The sequence below is a fragment of the Mytilus californianus genome, unplaced genomic scaffold (genome assembly GCF_021869535.1).
Source record: "Mytilus californianus isolate M0D057914Y unplaced genomic scaffold, xbMytCali1.0.p SCAF_12, whole genome shotgun sequence".
NCBI lineage: Eukaryota > Metazoa > Mollusca > Bivalvia > Mytilida > Mytilidae > Mytilus > Mytilus californianus.
The window spans coordinates 46,457,168-46,472,895 of NW_026262604.1; positions in this window are offsets into that span (position 1 = coordinate 46,457,168).

Sequence of the window (15,728 nt, forward strand, 5' to 3'; positions counted from 1 at the left end):
ACGTCGTCTGCAGCAATGCCAATATATTATTACTTTTGTATTAATTGCTCTATTTAAAACAATTTTATTAGGCTCTATTGTCATGTATATCTTAAAGGTAATCACTACTGCATTTCATCGACTTGTGCTTTTCCTGGTCGGTTTCACTTTGGGTATTTACTCAGGACATGATATACTGAGTTGTGGATATAACAAAATTTGCAGATTAGATCAACAGTTATTGTCAGTCGTAAAGGATGCTGATACATACCATGCAGGCACAGCAATATTTTTTTATTGTAGGGTCTTCTAAATATGTGACAACTTGACAACACAACTTACAATCGGATAATATATGGTTATAGATAAAGCAAGATTTCCAAGCGGTGATGCCGAAATCATCCATTCGAAAACCTTAGGGGCAATATAACGAGTTGGTTGACCGTTATGTAATATCTGTTTTACAATAGTCGTTACAACAATCCCGTCCCTTTTTGCTCGAATGTGACCTACTGAATTAGATTTATCACTGGTTTTGTACTTGTCCTGTCTTAAGCGGCGCAGGATCTGTTTAACCTTCTGCAGCACCTGAAATCAACCGCAGTTTTTTTTGTGATGTTCCTGTTGGTCAGTCTTTAGTGTTCTATGTTGTGTGTTGTATACTGTTGTTTATCTTTTGGTCGGTTTTTGTTTTTTGCTATGTCGTTGTCAGTTTGTTTTCGACTTTTGAGCTATTACTTATTGAACGAATTTCAAATTTCAATATATCTTTTTTATAACGAATTTATATCTAAAAATCATACAACATTCCTCATGCACCATACACTATTTTCCATGCACCATACACTATTTTCCATGCACCATACAACAATTTATTAGATACCATTATTTAATACACACTTTATTTGGAAGTTTTTAAGGAATGTTTTGCAAATTGTTCTAAAATATTAGTCGTAATGGGTCCTTTTTTATCTTCAATATTGTGAGGAATATTTCTGTGATCCTCTTTTTTTTTATAGAGACACACGAATATGATTAACAGTTTTCATGAATGAATTAAACTAGGTATGGCGATTTTTGTATGGCATCAATGTTCGAACTGTTTCTTGATGATATTGAAACCAATCTAGATTTGATTCTCTATATTTAAAGAAAATATTGTGTTAACGTGAAAGATTCATTATCCTATCAACTCACAAATGTGAGCAGTTCCTATTTCACACAAGATAGGTCCATAAGCGTCTTATAATCAATCAAAGGACAATAGCTGCCAACAATAAAATTATCATATGCTTTCAAAGCTAGATCACCACGAAATATCCCGAAAAGGCCATAAGCAACTAGGCCAACTTTTGAAATAATAACGTTAACATAGACACACGACGTAAACAGCCGATGAATTGTATAAAAACCATGTACGACAATACCAGTATATAATACCACGAATCTGTTGAATACTATGAGATTCAAACTACTTAATTGGAACTGCAGCCTCAATACAAGTAATGTTGATCAAATGAAAGCATTTAAAAAAATATATAAATGAACATTGAAAAACATAGCTGATTTTCGAACCAAATACCAAATAGAAATTTAATTTTCTTCGTATCAAAGGCTGCTTTAGCAATATTAATTTCAATGGTGTAAATAATAGGTGTAAAAACCAGTATTAACAAAGCTGGCATACCGAATTAAGTTTGAACAGGGAAACTCTTGAGAGAAACATATAACAAACCATCTTTAAGCAATAGCATTTGCGTCTCAATCGTTTGGTAGGGATTGTGTTACTCACGCCTTAATTTTGGTTTTGTGTTGACTTTTATTTGTCTTTTAGCCTTTCATCCTTTAGCCAAAAATGTGTGTGTTGCTCCTCGACTCTTGGTTTTTGATGGAACTTTTGCTAATTTTCGGTTTTATTGTGTATACTTATTAATCATAGTTTAGAAGTAGAAACCATACCGTAGTAACACATATGGATCAGTAGAATCTTGCACTATTTATAAAGTATATATAAAAGAATCGAGAATATTTATCGTAATCATCAAATAATCCTGACGTGTATTGTTAAAGGGATTGATTAATTTCGTTTATAAATTTGGTCTGGCTTGGTTACTCTTCTTTGCGACTACCACAAGAATAAAAGTTTGCTAATAAAAGAAATTAAGACATTTCGGTATCTATTTATCAACTGCAATACTTATATGCTAATATATGAAAGTACGTAGGCAGATGTCATTAAAGCATATATATAAAAACATTTATTGAATAGAAAATATAAGGTTAACGAAACACTAAATAGACGAGAACAAAAACAATGTCCTACCAATCCCCCCAAAAAGTTTCGAACAAGATGTTAGCCTACAGAATGTGATGCCATAATACAATTGGTAGTCGTCACAGGTCTAATATCCTGCACTTTGTTACACTCTTGCTAATGGTATCAAACCCTTGAAAAATCAGCCCATGACAAGAAAAGGCAAGGTCAAACTATTTCAACAAGGGTATACCGATAAAAATTCAGTTTTTGTCACAGAAGAAGAATTCAAGTAATTAAGAGGAACACTCTTTTTCCTTCATCGTTGTAGCACTAATATATACCTTCTGGTTTTTAAATCATTTTTTTTTTATATTCAAGACGGTGTTAATTTTATATCATTCCTTCCATCAAGTCCATTGCTCAATAATTTCATACTTTAGTTTTTTTATTTATTTTTTTTTTCACGGTCCTAAATTCGATTGAAGCTGGTCATTTCAGTATTACATGTCCAACTGATTAAATAAAAAATTCATAAAGGTATGGTCACTTTTGTGCTATATTATTATGATTTTATAATATGAACTAGGGGAAAAAAAAACACACAAACAATAAATAAGTAAAAAGTGTATAACATTTTTATTAGTAATCTTAAAATGCCAGTGCATGTAGGAACACTAATTTTTTAGTCAATTAGATATAGACACACTATTAATTGATATCTTTAAATGTAGTAGCCATACATGATGCATTTCAAAAGCCAAGTTTGATATCTATACGCAAAACTGCAAAACCAAGATCGTTGAAAATGGGTTTGCAATTTTCACTTTACACATAAATCAAGCACTAACTGATAGAATTGCGACTACTTAAGTGAATGATATTCTAAATTACGAGAACAACCATGCCTTTTTAAAATCCTCTGCAATACCAGAGTTCTACTCCATATAAGAAAACGTTTGGAAAAGGTCTTCTGTTTCATTTTATGCAATTAAGAAGCACCTTGTTTGAATTCATAAGAATCATGTCAATTACGTAAGACATCAAATTTACTGCGGCACTCTTAAAATCGAATTTCAAACATACTTGTCAGTGAAATATTGGAATGATTGCGGTGGCACATTAAACTTAATTAGTGAGTAATGACACTTTAAAAGATAGGCGAAATCTACCAAAAGAATATTCGAACTAACCAGTCGAACACTATGCGATATTGCAAGGGCAAACAACAGTCTACAAAACACAAAATAGATAACTTAAGTTGAGTAATACGTAACCCATAAAAATGGGATGATCTCAGGTGTTCCAGAGGGATAAACAGATTTTGCGTCACATATGATACCCGGCCAATCGCTCATGTGAGTACGGGTTTGATAATCAATCTAATTCGAGGAAAAGAGGACGACATTGTTGACACAAAAAATGTGAAAGTATTTGTCGTGATGTCGGGAACACAACGGTCAAACAAATCGCGTTCACGTCCATAAAATTAAGTTGTTTTGCTTTACATTGCAATGTTTCAATGTCAAACACATAACCTCCCAAAGAGTTTCAACAATATTATGTATTTTAAGTGTTTGGAGTATTGATTATGCCTTCAATTCATTTGTCCCCTTTACGTTACTTTATACAGATCATTAGGTCCTACACGATTACTTCTCAATTAAATATACATGTTCTAATCTGTTTGAATACTGAACATAGATTTTCTATTATTATTTCAGATTTCTGCAAGATTTTAATCAAGCTGGACATTGACTATATTTTAGACTTGAAATTAATTTCAGAAGTTAACTAATGAACATGTGTTTAATACATATAGTTATAAAGTGCTTTACACAATATGAAAAAGAAAAGAATTTCTCTCATAGAAAGGTAATTGTTGCTTGCCTTTAAATGCATCAATGGGAACAACATTTTGCAATAAGCTTTATACTTTTTGTTTTATTTTTCTTCAGTTTTTTTGTATGTTACCAGTTTGTATTATCATTATGCTTTGATTTGTTTTTCATGTTGTCTTGTTGGGAAATTTTATATTTTACTTTTTAGTACACTGTTCAGGTTTTGCTCATTCTTGAAGACTGTACGGTGATAGATGTCTGCTTTCATCCAGGTTATTTGCAAACTGGTGGATATGTGTAGCTCAAAGGCATTTCTGCAAAAATCTCCTGATTTTAATATTTATTTTGAAAGTAACTTTGGTTTAATGTATAGCTCAGGAAGAATCAGCTATGAGTGTTTGTTTGATAGTCCCTCTTCACTCATAACAATCATTACTTAAAGTCTGGAACGAAGCATTGATAAAAAGTTATAAAACGGGACTCGATAGTGAACATGGTATACACCTATTATTGAAATACAGGAACGTGGTCACTGAGAAAAACGTACTTAGGTACAAAATTGATTTTAAAGCTTCTGCAATAACGGTAATGGCAGCAATTTTACAGCACCTGATGCTCATTTTGATAATTATATAGTTATCAAGGGTACCAGAATTATAATTTAATAAACCAGAAGCGCGTTTCGTCTTCCTAAGATTCATCAGTGACGCTCAGATCTAAATAGTTATAAAGCCAAACCAGTACAAAGTTGAAGAGCATGTGTTTTCAGTTCTAGGGCAATATATTTTAAAACCCAAAACCATACAATGTCATAAAAGAAAGCGGATCAAACTAAAAGTGATCAAAAGTATATCCGAATCCCAACAAGGAATCAAAGTTTACATGGGGGAGTTATATTGTTTAATTGCAAGTTATTTCCAAAATTTGATATCACGTCAAATTTCAACCAAACACACTTCGACATAGCACAAATTACGTCTACAAAGTGTACAAAACAATAAACAACACCGACTTATTAATAAAGATAAAGGTAAATACTTCGGATAACAGATATCTTTCATAAGTACGATGTAGAATGAATCTATGCGAATTTATCCTAATTTTAATTTTTCAAATTCATATTGGAATTGATTTTACATTGCTACCATGGCTACCGGAGACTGCTAAAATGACCGTGATACCTTCATACTCTTTAAATGTCTATCGAATATGGCTTGACGTACAATAGTAAATGAATTCAAATTTGAAAAACGGTCATTTTGATCTTAACATCATCTGAAAATTCTGAACAATAGATAAGTAAGTAAGTTCATCCTATCAGTTAATTTTCAGACTTTCATCCACTGCGGTAAATTCAGTACTGTTCAGACAATTCGCTTGCAGTCATTTCTGTACTGTTCATTAGCTTTTCAGACAACTACTGAACAGTCTGACATAGACCGAACAGTTGAACGGAATTGTCTAAACAGTAATGAATTAATCCAAGTGGAAGAGTTTGAAAATAACTGAAAGATTTAAAAAACGTAATAATTTATTATTTAATCTTTTAAGAGATGTTCAGACCAACATTACCATTTCAGTTCAAAATTGGTTAACTAGCGATATGCTAGGTATAAATGCCGATTCCGTAAAAAAAAACATTTCCAGGAATTTTTTAACTCTCTATGTACGGCGAGCTTACGTTGTCTCTTAACTATTAGAAATCAATACGATCAATACGAAAATAAAGTGAAAAGTGCGATGGGCATTTGAGAAAAATTCGTTATCTTTCAATCGTGTTAAGCTTGACCTAGATGTAAAAAGAAGATAGATACAAGCGTCATGTAGAGAAATTGAAGGAACCTTATTACCCTTGATGTGTCTTTATATCGAACCGCATTCTTGCAACCTTTTGGATATTGAATATCGAATAACCAATAGCGAACAGGCTAAATTTGTTTGACTTATTCTCTAGAATAAATTAAAAAAAAAAAAATCAAAAGACTCACCAGGCTCTTATCATTCTGAACGTGAGGCTTTACATGATACATGTAATAAGGGTAAATGTTAAGATTAGAATAGAAAAGATTTCAAAGCAAGGCTGATGCGAGAAAACAAAATTATGGATTGCAAATTGATTTTAAAGCTTCTGCAATAACGGTAATGGCAGCAATTTTACAGCACCTGATGCTCATTTTGATAATTATATAGTTATCAAGGGTACCAGAATTATAATTTAATAAACCAGAAGCGCGTTTCGTCTTCCTTAGATTCATCAGTGACGCTCAGATCTAAATAGTTATAAAGCCAAACCAGTACAAAGTTGAAGAGCATGTGTTTTCAGTTCTAGGGCAATATATTTTAAAACCCAAAACCATACAATGTCATAAAAGAAAGCGGATCAAACTAAAAGTGATCAAAAGTATATCCGAATCCCAACAAGGAATCAAAGTTTACATGGGGGAGTTATATTGTTTAATTGCAAGTTATTTCCAAAATTTGATATCACGTCAAATTTCAACCAAACACACTTCGACATAGCACAAATTACGTCTACAAAGTGTACAAAACAATAAACAACACCGACTTATTAATAAAGATAAAGGTAAATACTTCGGATAACAGATATCTTTCATAAGTACGATGTAGAATGAATCTATGCGAATTTATCCTAATTTTAATTTTTCAAATTCATATTGGAATTGATTTTACATTGCTACCATGGCTACCGGAGACTGCTAAAATGACCGTGATACCTTCATACTCTTTAAATGTCTATCGAATATGGCTTGACGTACAATAGTAAATGAATTCAAATTTGAAAAACGGTCATTTTGATCTTAACATCATCTGAAAATTCTGAACAATAGATAAGTAAGTAAGTTCATCCTATCAGTTAATTTTCAGACTTTCATCCACTGCGGTAAATTCAGTACTGTTCAGACAATTCGCTTGCAGTCATTTCTGTACTGTTCATTAGCTTTTCAGACAACTACTGAACAGTCTGACATAGACCGAACAGTTGAACGGAATTGTCTAAACAGTAATGAATTATTCCAAGTGGAAGAGTTTGAAAATAACTGAAAGATTTAAAAAACGTAATAATTTATTATTTAATCTTTTAAGAGATGTTCAGACCAACATTACCATTTCAGTTCAAAATTGGTTAACTAGCGATATGCTAGGTATAAATGCCGATTCCGTAAAAAAAACATTTCCAGGAATTTTTTAACTCTCTATGTACGGCGAGCTTACGTTGTCTCTTAACTATTAGAAATCAATACGATCAATACGAAAATAAAGTGAAAAGTGCGATGGGCATTTGAGAAAAATTCGTTATCTTTCAATCGTGTTAAGCTGGACCTAGATGTAAAAAGAAGATAGATACAAGCGTCATGTAGAGAAATTGAAGGAACCTTATTACCCTTGATGTGTCTTTATATCGAACCGCATTCTTGCAACCTATTGGATATTGAATATCGAATAACCAATAGCGAACAGGCTAAATTTGTTTGACTTATTCTCTAGAATAAATTAAAAAAAAAAAATCAAAAGACTCACCAGGCTCTTATCATTCTGAACGTGAGGCTTTACATGATACATGTAATAAGGGTAAATGTTAAGATTAGAATAGAAAAGATTTCAAAGCAAGGCTGATGCGAGAAAACAAAATTATGGATTGCAAATTGATTTTCTTCGGATTGAGCGCTGCATTAGTAGTGGCAAATTATCATGCTGTAAATAATAAGAGTAAAAACCAGTATTAACAGAGCTTTTATATTTTTATTTTGTTATATTGAGGCCTTTTATAGCTTGCTATGCAGAATATGTGTTTTGCTTAATGTTGAAGGCCGTACAGCGACTTATCGTCGATAACATCTACATTATGTGGTTCTTGTGGAAAGTAGTCTCATTGGCATTCATGCCAATTCTCCTTATTTTACACAATGCTAATGTAACAATAAATTAAAAAAATACGATAATCTTGAAGGAAAGATACGACAATGTATGTGTCCGAAGCGTTTTTCTTTATTTACCTTTACCAGGAACTCTCAAAGCCAAATGTTTGAAAGCCAAGAATGTATGAGAACCGAAACAGTTGATGAGCTATATTACATATTACCCCCACACCCAAAAAAAAAAAAAAAAAAAAAACTTAAAGCGAGTTGAAACATTATTTAAGAAAAGGTTTGTGATAAATCAGGTCAGTATTGAAGTATTGACTTCTGAGCTGCTGATACCCTCGGAGACTGATAGTCCACCCTCTGTATCGACCCAATGCTGTTAAAAGTGAAAACAACACTTTATAAATTGCATTCGCCCAAGTGCGTTTCTGGCTTACTTTAATCAGGAACGCTAAAAAACCGAATATCTCAAAGCACAGGATGTATAAGATCCGTAAGAGTTGATGAGCGGTAGGAAAAAAAAACTACCGAAAATACAAGCCAAATCTATCTAAGGCCAATCTTTCGTCTGGGAGTTGAAACCTTAGTTTCATGACAATTTCTAAATTTTACCAACAGACAACTTAAGACAATGAAAGAAAGGTTTGATTTAAATCATGTCAGTGCCGAACTACTGGCTACAGAGATGATGATATTATCGGTAATTGATAGTCCACCAGTAGCAATATCCATCAAGTGCTATAAAAACAAAAAAATCATCCGTTTTATTTGACCTGAAGACATTTTTCAGTAGCTTGACCACATTGTTCATGGAAATGAAATGATGTGTCGTGTTTACTAATAATGATTTTGATAATTCACAATATGACGAATCAATTTTTTTTTAGACAAAGTAAAATAAGCCGCTTATTTGGGTTTGATCCACTGTTTAGACTCAAATTTTAATTCCAGACGTAAACGTTAACAATCTGAAAAAATCTGGGATGTTTGTATAACCAATATGTTCTACAGAAAATATAGTCATAATTAGGAAATTGGAATGAACATTGTACTATGCATCAATGGTGATGCATTGAAGGCTGGAAAAAATTCGTCGAAATTTCTCGCATGTCAATATTTAAGAATTGAACTTTTGCTGTCCTTATCAGCTGTGCACACCACATGAGTATCACAGGAAAATTTGCAGCTCGTGAACATAGATTACAGGTACGTAAATATTTCCATTACAGTAAATTGTAAAACCTAAATTAATTCAAGTGCTAGTATGAGATATGTCTGTCTTCTCCTCGTTGTCTTTACATTTGTCTACAGTAATCCACTAAAGCGATTTCTCTGTAAGTTTTATGAATTAAAAATCTTAAACTTTTAACAGACAGTTTACTGTCACTTCACATTGTCGTATAAAACATTTTTCCCCCATATTATTAAGTAAAAAGAACGTTGCATATGTAAAATAGTCTGTCATCTATTTTCCTCCATATTCAGTACATGTGTTTTACTATAGACCTTAAATAAAAGCTACATTATTTTGCCGATTTTAAGGTGGTACATAACAGTACAGGGAGTTAATATATCAGACAACAGACATGTTGACTTCTCATCCACATATGCCTCACGATACATGTGTTGCTGAATGCTCGAAAATAGATATATTCCACACATATTACTGTAGCACTGCTTGTACAGAGTAAGTATAATTGCTTTGTAGTACAATAATATAACAATTTGTCGGTAGTTAAAAATATAAAACTAAAGCAAAATCTGTTTCTATTTATTTTCCATTTTTCTTTTGGACGTGTCGGTCCTCAATGCTCTTAAACTTTGTACTTTACTTTTCCTCTTTCGCTGTATAGATTTGAGCTTCACAAATGAGTCGTTTGTAAACGAAACGCGCGTCCGGCGTTCACATTTGTAAGCCTGGTATCTTTGCTAATTTTATTGTAACCCGGATTTGTTTTTTTCTCAATCCATTTATGAATTTCGAATAGCGGTATACTACTGTTGCCTTTATTTATTGTACATTAGTTAACCTATACTGACAATAAAAAATTAAGTCAATCACCGTACAGATTTTAAAACCGTATGGGTCAACTTAATTGCAAAGCATCAAAGCTAATATTGGAAGACTTGTTTGCATATTTCTATCAAACTAAAATGAAATGAATTTTTTTATGTTTTATACTTTTCACCGAATCCTAAAAGTAAAATAACAAAAATACCGAACTCCAAGGAAAATTCTAAACGGAAAGTCTCTGATCAAAATGCAAAATCCAAAGCTCCAACACATCAAAGGAATAGAAAACAACTGTCATATTGCTTACTTAGTACATCCAGTACAGTTACATTAAAATAGGTAGATTGATTGATGGATTAGCTATTGGTTGATTAGGTTAGATCAAATATCTCAGTGCGAACATCGGTAGATTCTAAGAAGCAATAAAAACTACAACAGACATACTAGACCGTGAAGAAATGTAAAAAAAGACAAATGATGTTAAATCATTACATAGCTTTAGTAACAACAGCTTTTCCATAATGACAGCATCGTTACACACATTGTTCAACTAATCTTTACAAAGTTGATTTTACGTTAAACAGTTAAATAACATTATTGCATTATAGCTGTCTATTTAAATTAATAGGAACACATTTTAATGACTGCATTTCATTAACTGTAACATACATTTTAAGGCTATAAATAAATCTCAGAAATTGACAGAATTGGATTTATCTTGAAGGTAACTTCGGATGAATGAATAGTATAAGAAGAATCGGAAATGATTGATTTTTAGTTAGTTCCTTATATCAATCATGTATTAAACGTCAAGAACGTAGCATTGACATATAATGTTAAAATGAAATGGGTGTAAACTTTGTCCTAGAGAACGCATTTCTTATTTCCTTAATCATTTATATATGTGTCAACAGAAAAATTCATGAACATTAAGAATTTCCATGTTCTAACAACTTAATTAGACCAGATGTACAAGTAGGAAATAGCAAATCGTAAGACGTACAATACGAAAGAAACAAAAATTGCGAAAGAGAAAAAAAAAGAAGAAAGAGCAAACAACAACATCAAAACAAAAGACTGAAAATGTATCAAAACAAACTCCACCAGAAACCGGGGTTAAACTCAATCACTTCGGAGGATAAGGTGTTATTCTTATCTATTTTGGCCAGTTGTGGGTCTCATGCAGGAAACAATCTGGCGATAAGTCTCATTCGGTAATAAGGAAATTAATGACACGATTTGGGTGGCGACAAGTGAAACATATAATTGGTTATATGTGATACATACATTCCATTAAATGTCATCAAACCGTATATAACAGTTCTACATGTAGTTATACAAATTGTCATGGGTATTTTTATTCAAATTATATGACAAGCCTAACCTTTCATATAATTTTCATTACAAAATTAAGATGTTCCGATGATAAAATTGAGAATGGAAATTGGGAATGTGTCAAAGAGACAACAACCCGACCAAAGAGCAGAAAACAGCCGGAGGCCACCAATGGGTCTTCAACACAGCGAGAAAATCCCACACACGGAGGTGAGCTTCAGCTGGCCCCTAAACAAAAATGTGTACCAGTTAAATGAAAATGGACGTCACACTAAACTCTAAAACATATCAATGAACTAAAATTAAAAAACATACAAGACTAATAAAGGCCAGAGGCTTCTGACTTGGGACAGGCGCAAAAATGTGAAAGGGTTAAAAACTTTTGTGAGATCTCAACCCTACCCCTATACATCTAGCCAATGTAGAATAAACAAACATACAGCAATACGCACAGTAAAACTCAGTTTGAAAGAAGTCTGAGTCCGATGTCAGAATAGGTAACAAGCTAAGAGAAACTAAACAAAATGACAATGATACATCAATTAATAAAGGACTACTAGCAGTTACTGACAAGTTTTGTATGATTACATTTTTCAAATAATAATAATATTGATAATAATAATAATAATAATGCAAAGACGTTTGGATTGCTGGGTTTTAACATTCAGCAAAAAATCTTACTGGGACATCCCGAGGAGGACATGGCTATGGAATTAGAATCATGCTTTGTACTAGTCACGCTTTGTCGGATTTCAGCGTTTTAGTCAACTGGGTAACAGTCCAGGTGATACAAGACTATATAAAAACACGTACTATCTGTCTTGACCTTTATCATTGCTGTTATAAAAAAAGAAACAATAGCGTGGTTTATATCAAAATGAGAGAAGACGTTTGAAACACGACAATTGGACTACAACCAAACCATTGAAACAAGTAACCGGCATTTTGTGTTTTTGAATGTGTGTTTGTATGTGTTTGTGAATGAGGAAAGGTACTCTAAAATACCAAAGTATGTCTAAACACATGAATAGTTGAGGCTCTTTGTGACAAAAAAAGACCTTAAAGGAAACTAGGTGTACATAGTACATATTCAATAACATATTCATTCTAGCATTTCCTAAATAGTATGAACAGGAATGTTCTTGATTTCATACCAATCGTATTAAATAACAGAATTCGAGTCCTAACTGAACTTTTAAAGAAAACAATATTGTTATATAATTTATTATAATTGTTAGTAACAGAATAGATATGCACATTCTAACTCGAATTTATCATTACTACTATAATGAATAAGAAAAGAAACTGATGAATTATTTAAAGAAACACTTCCGAACAGATCATTTACGAACGATTTAGAAAATATGAGTTCGTCGGGAGTTAGACAGTACCATTTTATCGACCAAAAGTGCAAATTTATTGCGCGCTGGAAATGATTGTCGCACAATTTTGAATATTTGTGATTTATATTCAAATATTTGCGAATTAATTAAGGATTTTACTCAGAACATGCATATTATTTATATTGTATGATCATATATCGTTTTTTATTTTATTTTAGTTAACCAAAATATTCAAAATTCTATAGATGCTTTTTAAATATTCACGCTTTTTGCCTTAATACAAATTCTTTGATAAGAAACCAATCTGCAAATATTGGGCAACAATTGTTTTGCTTTGTTCCGTTTAGAAAATGTTAATATACATAAATTCATAACCCTGTATCCTATTTTATTGAACAGTTAACAATAAGAGTATCAATTTCAATGTTGACGATTTTTACCTGCGGGATATTCATTGGTATTTGTGTATTTATAACAATGTTAGGAGAACTTGATAATGCTTTAGAACAACCATTGTAATGATTGATTGATTGTTGGTTGCTTAACGTCCAGTGTCAAAATTGTCATGCATGTTCAGGACGAGAAAAAAATATCAATAAATACAGTAGGTAGGTCCTCGAAAAGTGGCCGTCCGGGATGAAGGCCGGGAAAATGTGGATTATCACAGGGAAAAATGAGTGTATATTGTATAGGGACAGACATTTTGCCCTGCAACAGGCCACCTACGGACCTCTAAAAGGGTTATTGCAAGGATTATTTAACGTAAAGAGAGTACACGAGGCATCGATTTCAAAGTCCCCGCTCTAACCGGAAGTGGCTGCGTACCTGTACATCCCGCATAGCAAGGGTTTTACTGAATATGGAAAGAAGAACTGAGTGATCATATTTCTACTCCCCAGTCACCATTAGGGTACAGCAATTGTGATAATCCGCACATGAACAGCATGCATTGAAATATTTCCCAATGAGCTGATAACAATGGATGACAAAATACAGTTTCTTTTTACCTGACCTTTCATATACACAAATGGTATCAATCAAAAGACTTATTGTAGATAAAAAATTGCGTAGCTATTTTTTCTAACTCACAAATAATTAAGTATCAAATACAAATACAGATACAACTACAGTTATTTAGCATTACAAAGACACGTATAAGAGATCACTGGGTAGATTAGGCTAGGAATCAAAGTATAAAGTATTCAATATATATATTAATAACTGGTGAAGATTGTTTGCGCATAACTATATACATAATATATGACATTATGCTTAATGATATCACGGGGTCGTAGCATCTTTATTTCATAATACTAAGGCACTGATTATCTGTTATATATTTCTATTTATTATTCACATTTACAAAATACTATGTCAACGTCTTCAATAAAGTACTTAGATTTTCGATTTGTAAAGCAACTGTTTGCATGAATTAAAAGAACGATCTGAAAATACAATACCATTTAATTAGATTGGCGGAGCTATACATTGATTGTTTGATGTCATACAGAATTAAAAAAAAATGACAGCATATTCGACTTTTCAATCAAATCTGTCTTTGAATGACGTGAAAACCTAATATACACATAAGTAAACTACTGAAACTGAAAACAGTTTTGAAATTTGATTTAATGCCCCCCCCCTTTTTTTTTAATATACATTCTATGTAGGTGACAGATAAGGTATATTAACTATGCTATTTCACACTTCATGACAAAACATAGCATATCTATATAAATTGTATAAATAGATAGGTCTAATTAATGTGAAAATTGATGTTTACATATCATCCCCCATCAGGACGAAATTTAGTTCATTTAAAAAAGAACGATGAATATTTAGATTTTGTTTTTGTCTAGTTAAACAAATTAGCTCAGCATTTACGTGTTTCATCATAGGACACATTCATATACATGTATTCATATATATATTTAAATAGAATTATCTTGAATTATGTCTCTAAATATTCCCACTATATGTTAGCATCGATTTGTTTCCAAACTGCAGTTCGTTATAGTGCATTATGCTTAGTTATAATTCTGTTGTACTAACTTTAATGTTAGTACTGTAGATAACATATGTAACCCTGACCCATCATATCAACCATATAAAAGTGGTATGCAAGTCTTATTCATTAGTTCCAGTACATAGACAATAAGGTAAGCAAGTATTCTAATAAGATTACAATACATGTAACATGTGTAATTCTAAACGAGTCTCTTACGTTTACATTATATTCTAATACCATGAAAATTGAATAATAATTCTGTAAAAATCGTATTGGCAAGAATATATGTCCAATTTGTTTTACAATATTTCGGTAATCAAGCAATAAAATGAAGAAATCAGCTTGATAATTTATTGTTTATTGGAAAATGTTTAAGTAAATTTAGAAGGAAGTAGTGTAGAAAGTAACCTTGCTGAGCGCAGCTATTAAACCGGCAGTTTTTCCCGTTTAATACCAATTGTGTAAATGTGTGCATTTTTTTTTCTCTCTCTATTTAATCCAAACAGAACAAATACAAATTTACAGACTATGCATTTTCCGTATCATTGAAAATATTAGAAGAATCTTGTATGTCTAAAATTAATTTCTATACCAGTAATGATTATTTAAACAAAAGATCAATCGTTCATATAGTGTACCCCTGCTTCATGGTAGACTACCAATATTCACAAAATCATCGAAACTTGGTTTTCCAGACAAGAACTATATTGTTATATGCTAATCAATATTGATGAATTAACTGAAAGTAATTGTCAAAGCAACCCTTTTATCAATAACAATTAATTATTTACTGTCATTGCTGCTCAAAACCAATTTTAACTTTTTGATAAGACTGCTTTGAATACGTTTAAGTGCGGTTGATTGACAACTTACATTGACTTAAGGAAGACAATAGGAAGGTTTCGTCCCTCACATATAGCTGACAAACACAGCTCTTGTGGAATACACGAACTGCAAATTATTTTTTGTTAGTTAAGAAATAACAATAGTTTTAATGATATCTACAGAGATAACAAATATAAAAAAACAAAAAAACAAAACAAAATGTGTTAAGAGTTCTGTTTTCTAAT